Consider the following 12,213-nt stretch of genomic DNA (forward strand, 5'->3'; position numbering starts at 1 on the left):
ATAATATATGCATACAGTATGTGTAGAATTGCATGCAAATAGAAATACACCAATTTAGAGGTGTTGGAATTCCCACCTTTGTCATTGTAGAAGTAGCCAACATCTGACCCTTCAATAAACACAGGGATATTCAAGTAAGCGTCCACTCTCACAGTATCAGTGGCTCTGCTGACGATGAAAACCTGCACTAATTCCACTTAAACCCAATATAAATTATTTATAGTAGGAGCATGCAAACGGAATCATTTGGAAAACACATACAGGGGGCCCCCTACCTATTCCATTACAGGCATAGGTAAAAAAAGAGATAAATTTCATGTGTAAGAATAGTTTACCTATAAAATTTGCTCTGCTGGTGTTTCACGAGTTCATCAGTTAAGTCATATCATACAGCTAACTATAAATGTCTTTCCTCAGACTCCACAGCTGCACACAAACTACACTACACTGTAAAACTTTACTGTAAATTTACAGCGAATTTCCTACAGAATTGTACTGTATTTCCATAATACAGTATTAGGCTGTATATTTTACAGAACAGCTGTAAATATACAGCACATTTCTGTTTTCAACCCGATAAATTCGTAATACAGTATCATACTGTAAAAGCACTGCATTGTGGGATTGATTTCTTTCGCGCTCAATTCAGTTCAAATGTGACGCGAGCCGACATGTAGCTACTACAGGCAAACTTGATTTGTCAGCGGGATTCAACTGAACAGAATAATCATTCCTGTTAACAAGATAAACAGTGTCTGCGAATCTGTGAGCAATTTTTAAGCTTTTGTGAGCTTCGGTTCGTGTTTGAAACATTAGTTGTCTGTGACGCAGCAGAAAATGGGCGACATTAATGTTACATGAAGACGGATGGAAGAATTTGTCATCTGAATAACCTGCGCCTGTGACGATTAGTGGGATTTAGAGTTTGAGAAGATGGAAAATTGTTCAACTGAGTGATACGGTAAGCCAATATATTTTGTTTTTTTGCGTTCGCATTTCTACATTGTTTTCACAAATGCTTATTTGGTTTGATTTTGCGATCGCGGTTTTCTACCGCGGCCGCGCAAACAATTCACTCTGTTCCACCTGTTTACCAAGTAAGTTAACGTTAACTTCGATATTTCACATAATAGGCAACATATACCATGTTATTTGCATGACCTGCTTTTGATATATATTTTTCGTTTCAGGCTTTGTAATCTGATGACGGTCCAGTGCTAATGTAAGTGCTTTTAAGTAGTGTTACAGTTATAGTCTATGTGGTAAAATAAAATAAAAAATGCTATCAAATGCTGTCAGTTCTGTGATCGTGCTTTTGAATCGTTGTCAGAATTTTCAATTTTGCTAGCATAAAAAAATCCATGTTAATGCTGTTTTCAAATGTAGTATTCCTGATTGCCATGCCATATGTTCCTACAAATTGCCTAACAATTCAAAGAGAAGTTAGACGGTGTTATCCTTCAAGCAGATAAGTAGATGATATTCAACAAATCTCATTAATCTGTAATATATGTTTTATGTTTTGGTTCTGTTGATCATGGTTGTGCTGTCCTTTTTAAAAATTGTTTCAGGAATTTGCAACGCTGATGTCCAGCAATCTACATTTGCCAGAGAGTCCACGCCTTATTTCCTGGTATGTATTAAAGGTTTAAGTTTAAACCTAAAATGAAAAGCCATCATTTACTCACTCCACTGCAAAATATGTTTTTCTTAATTAGTGTTTTTTTCTTGTTTCCAGTCCAGATATCTAAAATTCTTACATGAAGAAGCATTTAATTGACAAGTAAAAAGTGTCTTGTTTTCTGAAAGAATAAGTAAAAATTTAGTGAGTTTATGCTTAAAACAAGCAAAATAATATGGCAGTGCGTTTTAGTGTTCTTCTAACCCTAATCAATTTTAATTTTTAGGTGAAAATTTTAATTTATAGAACTATGAATAGATAGACAACTACATCGAACCACAGTGGAACCCACAATAGTTATTTAAATTATTAATATTATTTATTAATTCATTTTATTTGTATTTTTTTTTCAATTACAGGTCAATCTCTAAGCAACCAGTGCTGGACATTACGTTTGGAAGGTCAAGGTGTGTGTGGAAAGGATCACAGCCTAACTTCATCGCTGGCCTGGCAGCGCTGTTTGCCTCCTCCTATAACTTCAGCTTGCAGTACAGGAAGAGGCAGCACCTTGAGTTTGTTCAGAGGTTAGTCATTAGCATATTTGCCATTCATATAAATATTAGACTGAATTGTGACTTGTCTTGACAGTATTTATTAAGCTGACTGACTACTGGTATGAACAATATGGCCCTGGTTTCCATACTGGGCTTAGCTTAATTAGTTCACCCAAAAATGAAAATTATGTCATTAATGACTCACCCTCATGTCACTCCAAACCCGTAAGACCTCCGTTTCTCTTCTGAAGACATCTTAAGATATTTTAAATTTATTCCGAGAGGATTTCTGTCCCTCCATTGTAAGTGAATATATACATTTTGGTCCAAAATGAACAAAAACTACGACTTTATTCAACATTGTATTCTCTTCCGGTCTGTTTTCCATCCGCGTTCACGAGTCCACATTGACGCTGCTGACGTGTTATCTGGTGCGTCAATATGGACTCGTGAATGCGGATGGAAAACAGACCGGAAGAGAATACAATGTTGAATAAAGTCGTAGTTTTTGTTCATTTTGGACCAAAATGTATATTCGATGCTTCAAAACATTCTAAATAACCCACTGATGTCACATGGACTACTTTGATGATGTCTTTATTACCTTTATGGACGTGAACAGTGACACGTCCATTGACTTACAATGGAGGGACAGAAAGCTCTCGGAATAAATCTAAAATATCTTAAGATGTCTTCAGAAGAGTTCAGAGGTCTTACGGGTTTGGAGTGACATGAGGGTGAGTCATTAATGACATCATTTTCATTTTTGGGTGAACTAACCCTTTAAGACAGGTCTAGGCCTTAATAAAATTAGGGTATTTAAGCAGCTTTTATAAAAATGTCTAATAAAAAAAAAAACATTACTGGTGTGCATCTTGAGACAAAACAGTGGCAGTCACATATTTAAGATATGTCTGTGCAAGTTGTTTTCAGTTGAAGGATTAGTGTAAATTCTATCATTAATTACTCACCCTCATGTTGTTCCAAACCTGTAAGACCTTTGTTAATCTTCAGAACACAAATGAAGATATTTTTGATGAAATCTGAGAGGTTTCTGAACCAGCCATAGACAGAAATGTCTTTGCAATTTTCAAGGCCCAGAAAGGTAGTAAAAACATTGTTTAAATAATCCATGCAACTACAGTGGTGCAACCTGTTTTGTGCACAAAAAAAAAAAAAAAAAAAAAAAACCGACATTATTCAACAATCTCTACTCTTTCACGTCATTCTCCTACGCTGTTGACGTAGTGTAAACAGTGTCAAGTCACCTTCATTTATATAGCGCTTTTAACAATATAGATTGTTTCAAAGCAGCTTAACAGTGATAATAGGAAATTACAGTAACATAGATTGTTTTGGCTTTACAGCAGCTCTAGAATAAAGTTATTAGATCGACTATTTTTGACTGTCAAAATGCAGGCGGACACAGCTTCCGTGAGTTGTTCAAAATCTTTATTTTTGGTAAACTCTGTGTACACAAACAATGTTCTCAATGCTCTGGAGTTCATGTGTAGAGCCCCTGGTGATACTTAGAGCACAGTTTCATGTTGTGTCGAGCCTCCTTAGTGTTTTAAAAAATAGCGATTTTTAATGCTATCATAGTCCAAGCACTCCCATTCAAAAGGCAATTAGACCGAAAACGAAAATACGGTCAAACTTAAGTGGCGTTTCCATCCTAATTATGCTTTTAAATGAAAGTTTGCCTCTGGTAGATTAACAAAAAGACCCTAGGTTGCATTTTGGCGAGAGTTACCCTTTAATACACTCCGGCCTACTCATCCTCACAAAACAGTGTAGGAGAATGACATGTAAGAGAAGAGGTTATTTTGGGGTTATTTTGCGCACAAAAAGTATTCTCGTCACTTCATAATATTAAGGTTGAACCACTGTAGTTATATGTTCTATTTACCAATGTTTTTACCACCTTTCTGGGCTTTGAGAGTTGCAATGACATTGATGTCAATGGAGGGACAGAAACCTCCCAGATTTCATCAAAAATATCTTAATTTGTGTTCCAAAGACGAACGAAAGTCTTAAGGGTGAGCAATAATGACAGAATTTTCATTTTTGGGTGCAAACATGCATTTTAGTCTGGTAAATGTCATGTTTAACATTATCATGTAGTCATGTATGCAATAAACATTGCAAGGCTTGCAATTAAAGTTAAATTATTTCTGTCACAAAGGTTTGGGCTGGATTCTGGCAATGTGTGCTCTATATAAACAGAGTCTATGGCTGTCTTTCCACTGATACTCTGATGGGACCTGATGAGGGGATGATATTAAAAGTTGTAGAATAAAACTTTAAATCTGGCAACCCCACTTCCAAAAGTTTAGTTAGTTGACAGTGCGCATGTAAACAGACACATTGAGTTGATGTATTTTAACCAGGGCAGAAAAAATATCAGTTATTGATCACAACATCCAACATTGCATTTTTTTTTATGTTGTTCAGTTTTATCCAAACAGATTAGTCGTTAAAACCGATATCTGTTTTTTATTTACACATCTTTTGTGCTGTCTCTCTCTGTCAAAATATATAAACTCAGTCCATAATATTTCATTGTTTTTTTTCCTTTCTTTTCTGCCTTTTAGACGATTTCCTGACATCAATCCTGAACGTGGATCAAAAACAAAGAAAGGACAAGTAACTTCAAACAAAACTGGCCAAGTTGTGCAAAAAAAGAACACTGTAAGCCTACAGGTGTCCTCACTTCTGCGAAAACTTGAAGACTTTGAATGGGATTTCGTTTGCACTTGTATGGACTTCAAAACAGAAACAGCAATTCACTGCCATTATAAAGCTTGGAAGAGCCAGGACATTTTTTAATATATCTCCGATTGTATTCGTCTGAAAGAAGAATGTCATATAGACCTAGGATGACTTGAGGGTGAGTAAATTTGAGCTAATTTAATTTTTTGGGTGAACTATCCCTTTAATTAAGTGCTAAGTGTTACCTGTTTGTTGTTAAGTGTTAAAATTGCATTTTATGTTTAAAAAAAATTTAGCCAACATGTTCACAGAAGGCAATTTTCTGATCTTTGCTTTTAACCAAAATAAATGTTTTAAAACCCAGAAAATGTTGTTTTCTTTTTCCTAGTGTGACTACTATACAATTTATTGCTGTAGACAAGTTTAATATTGTAAAAGTATGTGGTGTATTTGGTAATTACAGTGGAGTACTGTAAATGCTGTTTACTGTACTAGTGCTGTAAAAATACAGTATGTGGCTGGCAACCCAGCTGCCAGTATTTTACTGTAAATTTACAGTACAATGTTTTACAGTACAATACTGTAAATGCTGTCTACAGTACTAGTTCTGTAAAAATACAGTATGTGGCTGGAAACCCAGCTGCCAGTATTTTACTGTAAATTTACAGTACAACGTTTTACAGTACAATACTGTAAATGCTGTTTACAGTACTAGTTCTGTAAAAATACAGTATGTGGCTGGCAACCCAGCTGCCAGTATTTTACTGTAAATTTACAGTGAAAAGTTTTACAGTGTAGTTGTGAAATTGTGGGCTGAGGCTACTTTTAAAATAGTCTATTAAAGGGAAAAAGTTTCGTATGAAAAGTTTTTTTTAACTAGTGTGAAAAGTGTGTGGCATCTGATAATAGTTGAGATGCGGTTTGGAGAACTTTCTGTGTTTTGAATAACAGCATGCAATAGACCAAACATTTTTTGAGGTAGTACGCACATTAAATGTGCTTTCAGTCGTCTTTTGGCATGGCGTTAGCATCGCTGTTGGTTGGTGTATTTTAACTACCTGTACCTGTACCACAATGGATGCTTACATTTTACATTTGTGCATTTGGCAGACGCTTTAAGCGACTTACATTGCATTTCAAGGAACACATTTACATTCTTATCAGTTCTTGCTTTCCCTGGGAATTGAACTCATGACCTTGGTTACAAGAGCCAATGCTCTACTGTTTGAGCTACAGGGACGTTAAACGGGATTCAGCACGATCGTCTTTGAGTTTAAGTAAATTACACTGAGAGTACTAGTCTTAAAGAGCGATCAATACTGACACTTTTCACAGACTCTGATTATGCGTTTCCACATCACATTTATAGCTAATCTAGTAAAGTTTTTCATATTTTTATTAAAAAGTAAATACATTACTTTGTGTTAGGCTATAATTACCTTAGTCAATGACAAACAAAAAATGAACGCTGCTGTGAGGATGTTTCTTCAAATACAGCGGCTCAAATACCCCCCCACAATAATAAGGGGTGACCCGAGCCGTGCAATACATAATTAAAACACTTTTTATAGAAATGTATTACGCCTGTATGCGATTCAGATGACTTTTAGAAAAACTTAACAAATAAGGGGAAAAAACACTGAATGCACCTTTAAGAATAGTAGCCTACCTATAAACATCCCCCATATTTAGGTTGAAAGTGTTGATGGTCTTGGCAGACAAGAACGCAATCCCCGAAATATAAGCTGCTGTGGAAATGGGTTATTGAATGTCTTCACTGGGAGTAACACTGTAGAGAAAATGTGTGTGCTTCCTGTTTTGCACTTATGAGATATTTGGCACCTTGCAATGGTTTTAAGAGTCTGCCTGATATACGGTATCTGAGGACCAACAGAATATCCTTTAAGACCCACAGCTAGCAGGGTGGTACAACTGTCTATGCGTTAGAAATAAGATGCAGGATACTATTAGGATTACCGGTACACGTATAGGAACTGACCTTTTATACAGTTCCCTTTACTTGAATGCTTCCATGTATTGACAAATGAGAAGCGCAATCTTGCAGGAAATTTGACTGGGAATATTATTTAGGCCTACTTGAGTCTTGCCTTTTTATTCAGTGTTAAAAGAATGTTCTGGGTTTAATATAAGATTTACTATCTTGAATCAACTTGAATTAAAAAAATAAAATGAAATTGTGTATCTACAGTTGTGATGTAATTTCCAGTACAACCAATGATTTTGCTCCTAATAAAGGTTTTCCAAAGATTAGTGGAAACAATGTGGGAAAAAAGAAGACATATAAAGTGTGACAAAAATATATAAATATTAAGATGTCACTTTAATGGTCAGCCTATATGTTGTGTAATATGATATAAATATACTAACTTATATATTACAGTTGTGTTATATGATAGGAAAATATACTAACCTACTAATATATTACAACATATTATATACTTTGGTACATAAAACATTTAAGGGAATAAAGCACATATATAATAACCCTTTTTCTGTATGTCAAGGACACTGTGGTGAAAGTGGGCATTCTAAGAAGAGGGCAGAGTGTGGATTTATATGTAGGTTACAGTTGACAAACATAGATAAATGTATGGCCCTGCAGCTATTTTACAGAGCAAAAACATAATTCAGTAGAGATTTCATGCCAAAAAGCCCTCCACAGACTGTGATTAAAGATGAACATATTACATGTTCAAGAGACGCCATCTACTGGAGAAACAAATAACATGCTTAATAAACAGCTTAATTAAACCAGCTTTAACAAATACATAGATAGGGCTACATTTTAGACTGGGTCACCACCACTCTTTTCAAATTATCATTAGTTTTCTGTACAAACAATATTTGTATTGAATTTCTATTTTCAACCAAACAAAGGATGGACGGTTGTCTGGCTATCACCAGACCAAACTCAATCTTTTAAGATTGAACATTGGTCTGGAGAGTCTGCTCAACGGGATCAGCTATTTTGCATAGTTCAAATGACTCTGTACACAATTGGATAGTCCTTCAACCAATCAGACCAACGATCCGGGTGCCGTACTTTGAAGAGCGACGCGAAAACTCCAGGCAAGAAATGTGTCAACAAACGTGTTGATCAGCGGTTTGCAGAAGCAGCAATGGCATCGAGCGATTTTTGCAGGTTAGGCAAAAAAAAAACATGACAGTTAGTGGTATTTACACCCACTCGAGCGATTTGTTTGCTAAAAAGAAACCATTGAGCATCGTCGAGAGGTTAAAAGGAATTGGACAGAGCCGTAACGGCTCTGGAATTGGATTGGATTAAACCCGCCAATTGCGCGCTAGGTGGATAAGCCAGTTTGTGATTGGTTCCCGCAAATTTGTAAAGGAAGCAGCAGAGATAAATGTACAGGTTTCCAGCCTGAGCTGCAGGTTGAAATCAAATCGCCGGCAGATCAGGCTGAGTTTACCCAATCTAGACGGACGGACTATAACCCGAAGAAAACCCATGCATTCAGACGCTTCGAGAACATGCAAACTCCACACAGAAAGGCCTGTCTATGTATATTTTTGATATGCTTTTTGTGTAATAGGATATATTAGGAAAACATTTATTGTTTGTATAATTTAAAATGAAAATTCTGTTAAAGCATGTACAGATCATAGTCCCTTGGGAAATGTCTGCACAGCATTGCAAACAACAGACAAACAGGCATTGCAAACAACAGACCCCTTGTGACCATGTCGTCGTGGACCTGCAATATCGCGGGTACTTTCTCCTGATGTGGTACTCTGGAGAGGAGTGCGCTGCTGTGCCTGGACGAAAGAGATTCTGTCAGATGTGTGATAAGTTTACATTAATATATGATAATAGATACAGAAAAATAATCCAGCAAGGACAAAATAAAATATATATCTATATATATAATACATACCCCAGTATGACTTATAGGGCGAGAATGTCCTTGCGTACTTTGGATGTCTCCCTGTTAATGAGAAGGTTCTCCAATTTGATGTCACAGTGGAAACAGCACATGTGCGCAACCTTAATCGTCACATGACTCGCTAGCCCCTCTTCGAGGCTTCCACTGCGATGCCTCAGGAAGTCAACTAAATTCTAACAGGGAGAGGAACATTCAAGGACCATGAAAAAAGGGTCAGGGTGGTCCTGCCAGTCCAGCAGCCTGATGATCTCTGGCATGCCTGGGCCTTTATTTGCCAGTATTGTGAGGGCGATCTTCTATGGAAAGGGTTTGGGGTGATTAGGCATCTAACTTTTATCATGGTTAGATAGAGGTGGTTTCTCAAATAGGGATTTATCCCAGTCTTAGACCTCTTTGTTAATTGTAAAAAAAAAATGTTTTGTCTGTGATTGTTAATATGAGATGTTTTATATTTTTTGGATAGTCCAGTCTACTTACCAGGAACACACATTCCATGTCTTTGGTCTTCGTGATGTATTTTAGGGCCATCTGATCAGCAAAACAAGCAATTAACTTGGAGACTACACTAGGAGACTTTAAAGTGATGTCAGAAGGATGAGATAAGACAATTGCTTTCTAGATCAGGTTTCACATATATTTAGTTGCTTTAAGATCACCACGCCAAAACCAGCTTGCCCCAGCTGGTTGTCCATAGTGTTGCAGCTGAAGATGTAGTCTATTAAAAGATGAAACACACTATATTGACAAAAGTTTTGGGACGTCTGCATTTACATGCACATTAACTTTAATGACATCCCATTCTTAATTCGTAGGGTTTAATATGGAGTTGGCCCACCCTTTGCAGCTGTAACAGCTTCAACTCTTCTGGGACGACTGTCCACAAGGTTTAGGAGTGTGTTTATGGGTTTTTTTGACCATTCTTCTAGAAGCACATTTGTGAGGTCAGGCACTGATGTTGGACGAGAAGTCCTGGCTCGCAGTCTCCGCTCTAATTCATCCCAAAGCTGTTCTATCGGGTTGAGGTCAGGACTCTGTGCAGGACAGTCAAGTTCCTCCACACCAAACTCGCTCAGCCATGTCTTTATGGACCTTGCTTTGTGCACTGGTGCGCAGTCATGTTGGAACAGGAGCATCCCCAAACTGTTCCCACAAAGTTGGGAGCATGAAATTGTCCAAAATGTCTTGGTATGCTGAAGCACTAAGAGTTCCTTTCCCTGGAACTAAGGGGCCAACACACTGTTCTTGAGCTAATCTGAAGGCCACACGAAGTTTGGAGGTCTGTAGCTATTGACTCTACAGAAATTTGCAGACTTCTGCGCACTGTGCGCCTCAGCATGTGCTGACCCTGCTCTGTGATTTTACATGGCCTACCACTTCGTGACTGAGTTGCTGTTTTTCTGAATTGCTTCCACTTTGTTATAATAATAATACCACTAACAGTTGACCGTAGAATATTTAGTAGAGAGGAAATTTCACAAATGGAAATATTGCACATTTGGCAACCTATCACAAGAATTCATTGAGCTCCTGAGAGCGACCCATTTTTTCAGAAATGTTTGTAAAAGCAGTCTGCATGCCTAGGTGATTAAAATCTTCAAGTGTGTGGCCAGCCATAGGTGTGTTTGACTTTGGCTGTGACTGGACGTAACCGATTGGTGAGATTTGCCGCTTCATGTAGCAACAGAAACACTTTTCATTTAATATTTTATGCACTGTGTACAGTGCAACCTTCAACAATAGCCTGGGTCGTATGCATGGTTTTACGGAGCCCCTAAAGGACATGGTGGTGGGAGAAAAAATATGAGAGGAGTAAAAATAATAAGTTGATACTTTTGCGTTCTCTCACAAAATGTTTTCGTTCCCCTGAGAAACTTTGCACTCTCTTGCAAAACCTTTTGAGCTCTTTGCAAGCGAACGCAAAGTTTCCCAGCTGAACACAAACGTTTTTGCGAGGGAACCCCAGAAATGTTACCCAAGTACTTTAAAATTCCTAGGGGTGACTGAGGACCGCCAAAACATTAATATCTGGTGACTTTGGATATCTAGAATATCTATGACTTTTTATCATATTTATTTAATCATTTTTTTATTCATATTATGTAACAAACATTAATGTAAGCATGTGCTTCCGATGATTTAATTAGTTCAATTTTACATTTTAATGAACTGTAATGGGCTTTGCTAAATTGCCACGGTTAACTTGTTAAGGTATCAAAATTGGCTACTGTTTAAGTGATGACAATGGGGGGGGGGGGGAGCATTCATTGATGATGACTAAATTAAAGGGATAGTTCACCCAAAAATGAAAATTCTGTCAGTAATTACTCACCCTCATGTTGTTCCAACCCCGTAAGACCTTCGTTCATCTTCGGAACACAAATTTAGATATTTTTGATTAAATCTGAGCGCTGTCTCACTCCTCCATAGGCTTCTAAGGGACTGAAACTTGCTGGCCCAGAAAAGTTATTAAAGAGATCGTTAATATAGTCCAAGTGACTCCAGTGGCTTAATTGTAAGTTAATCAAGCGACGAGAATACTTTTTGTGCGCTAAAAAAACCCAAAATAACGACTTTATTCCACTATTCATTTCCTTCTCTCTGGGCCTCGAGTGAGTTTACGTAGTATAACTGCGCAGCGCGTCACACACATGACCAGCGTCGGCCAATAGTGAGCCTACGTGGTGACGTGTAACACAGACGCGCTGCGCAAAAACACTACGTAAACTCACTCGAGGCCCAGAGAGAAGGAAATGAATAGTGGAATAAAGTCGTTATTTTTTTTATTTTTTTTGCGCACAAAAAGTATTCTCGTCGCTTGATAAACTTAAGATTGAGCCACTGGAGTCACTTGGACTATATTAACGATCTCTTTAATAACTTTTCTGGGCAAGCAAGTTTCAGTCCCTTAGAAGCCTATGGAGGAGTGAGACAGCGCTCAGATTTAATCAAAAATATCTTAATTTGTGTTCCGAAGATGAACGAAGGTCTTACAGGGTTGAAACAACATGAGGGTGAGTAATTACTGACAGAATTTTCATTTTTGGGTGAACTATCCCTTTAAGCCACAAACCATGCCAGATTATAAGAGATAAGTAAGCATTCTTTTAGATCTGAAAAATGGGATGTCCTCATTCAACTAAATTCACATACTACTCATTATCATCACAATAATCAGCGTTAGCCTGGTAGTTTACCTCTCCTCAGCTTATGAATAATCGTCTGACTGAGTGCAAGTCGAGGATTCCAGTGGTAAAAGTGAAGGAGGACGAACACAGCGAGGGAACGAGGCCAAGGCGTATTTTAACTCTTACTAAAAATGGTCTAGCGACATCACTGCTTTGCTTTCTAGTGTTGGCAGCGCAAGGATACCAGAAAGCCACTGTTTACAATCAACGATTCA

The 12,213-nt window shown here is 37.5% G+C and overlaps 1 long non-coding RNA gene across 1 annotated transcript; it reads left to right on the forward strand.

Moving 5' to 3' along the window:
- The first annotated feature begins 548 nt into the window (after window positions 1-548).
- Window positions 549-5,249, forward strand: LOC307151696. Its single transcript, XR_013819917.1, has 5 exons — window positions 549-961; window positions 1,191-1,222; window positions 1,387-1,633; window positions 2,041-2,205; window positions 4,770-5,249. It is a non-coding gene; the product is annotated as an uncharacterized lncRNA (long non-coding RNA).
- Window positions 5,250-12,213: the final 6,964 nt, after the last annotated feature.

This window comes from Squalius cephalus (genome assembly GCF_949319135.1).
Source record: "Squalius cephalus genome assembly, chromosome: 23".
Lineage (NCBI taxonomy): Eukaryota > Metazoa > Chordata > Actinopteri > Cypriniformes > Leuciscidae > Squalius > Squalius cephalus.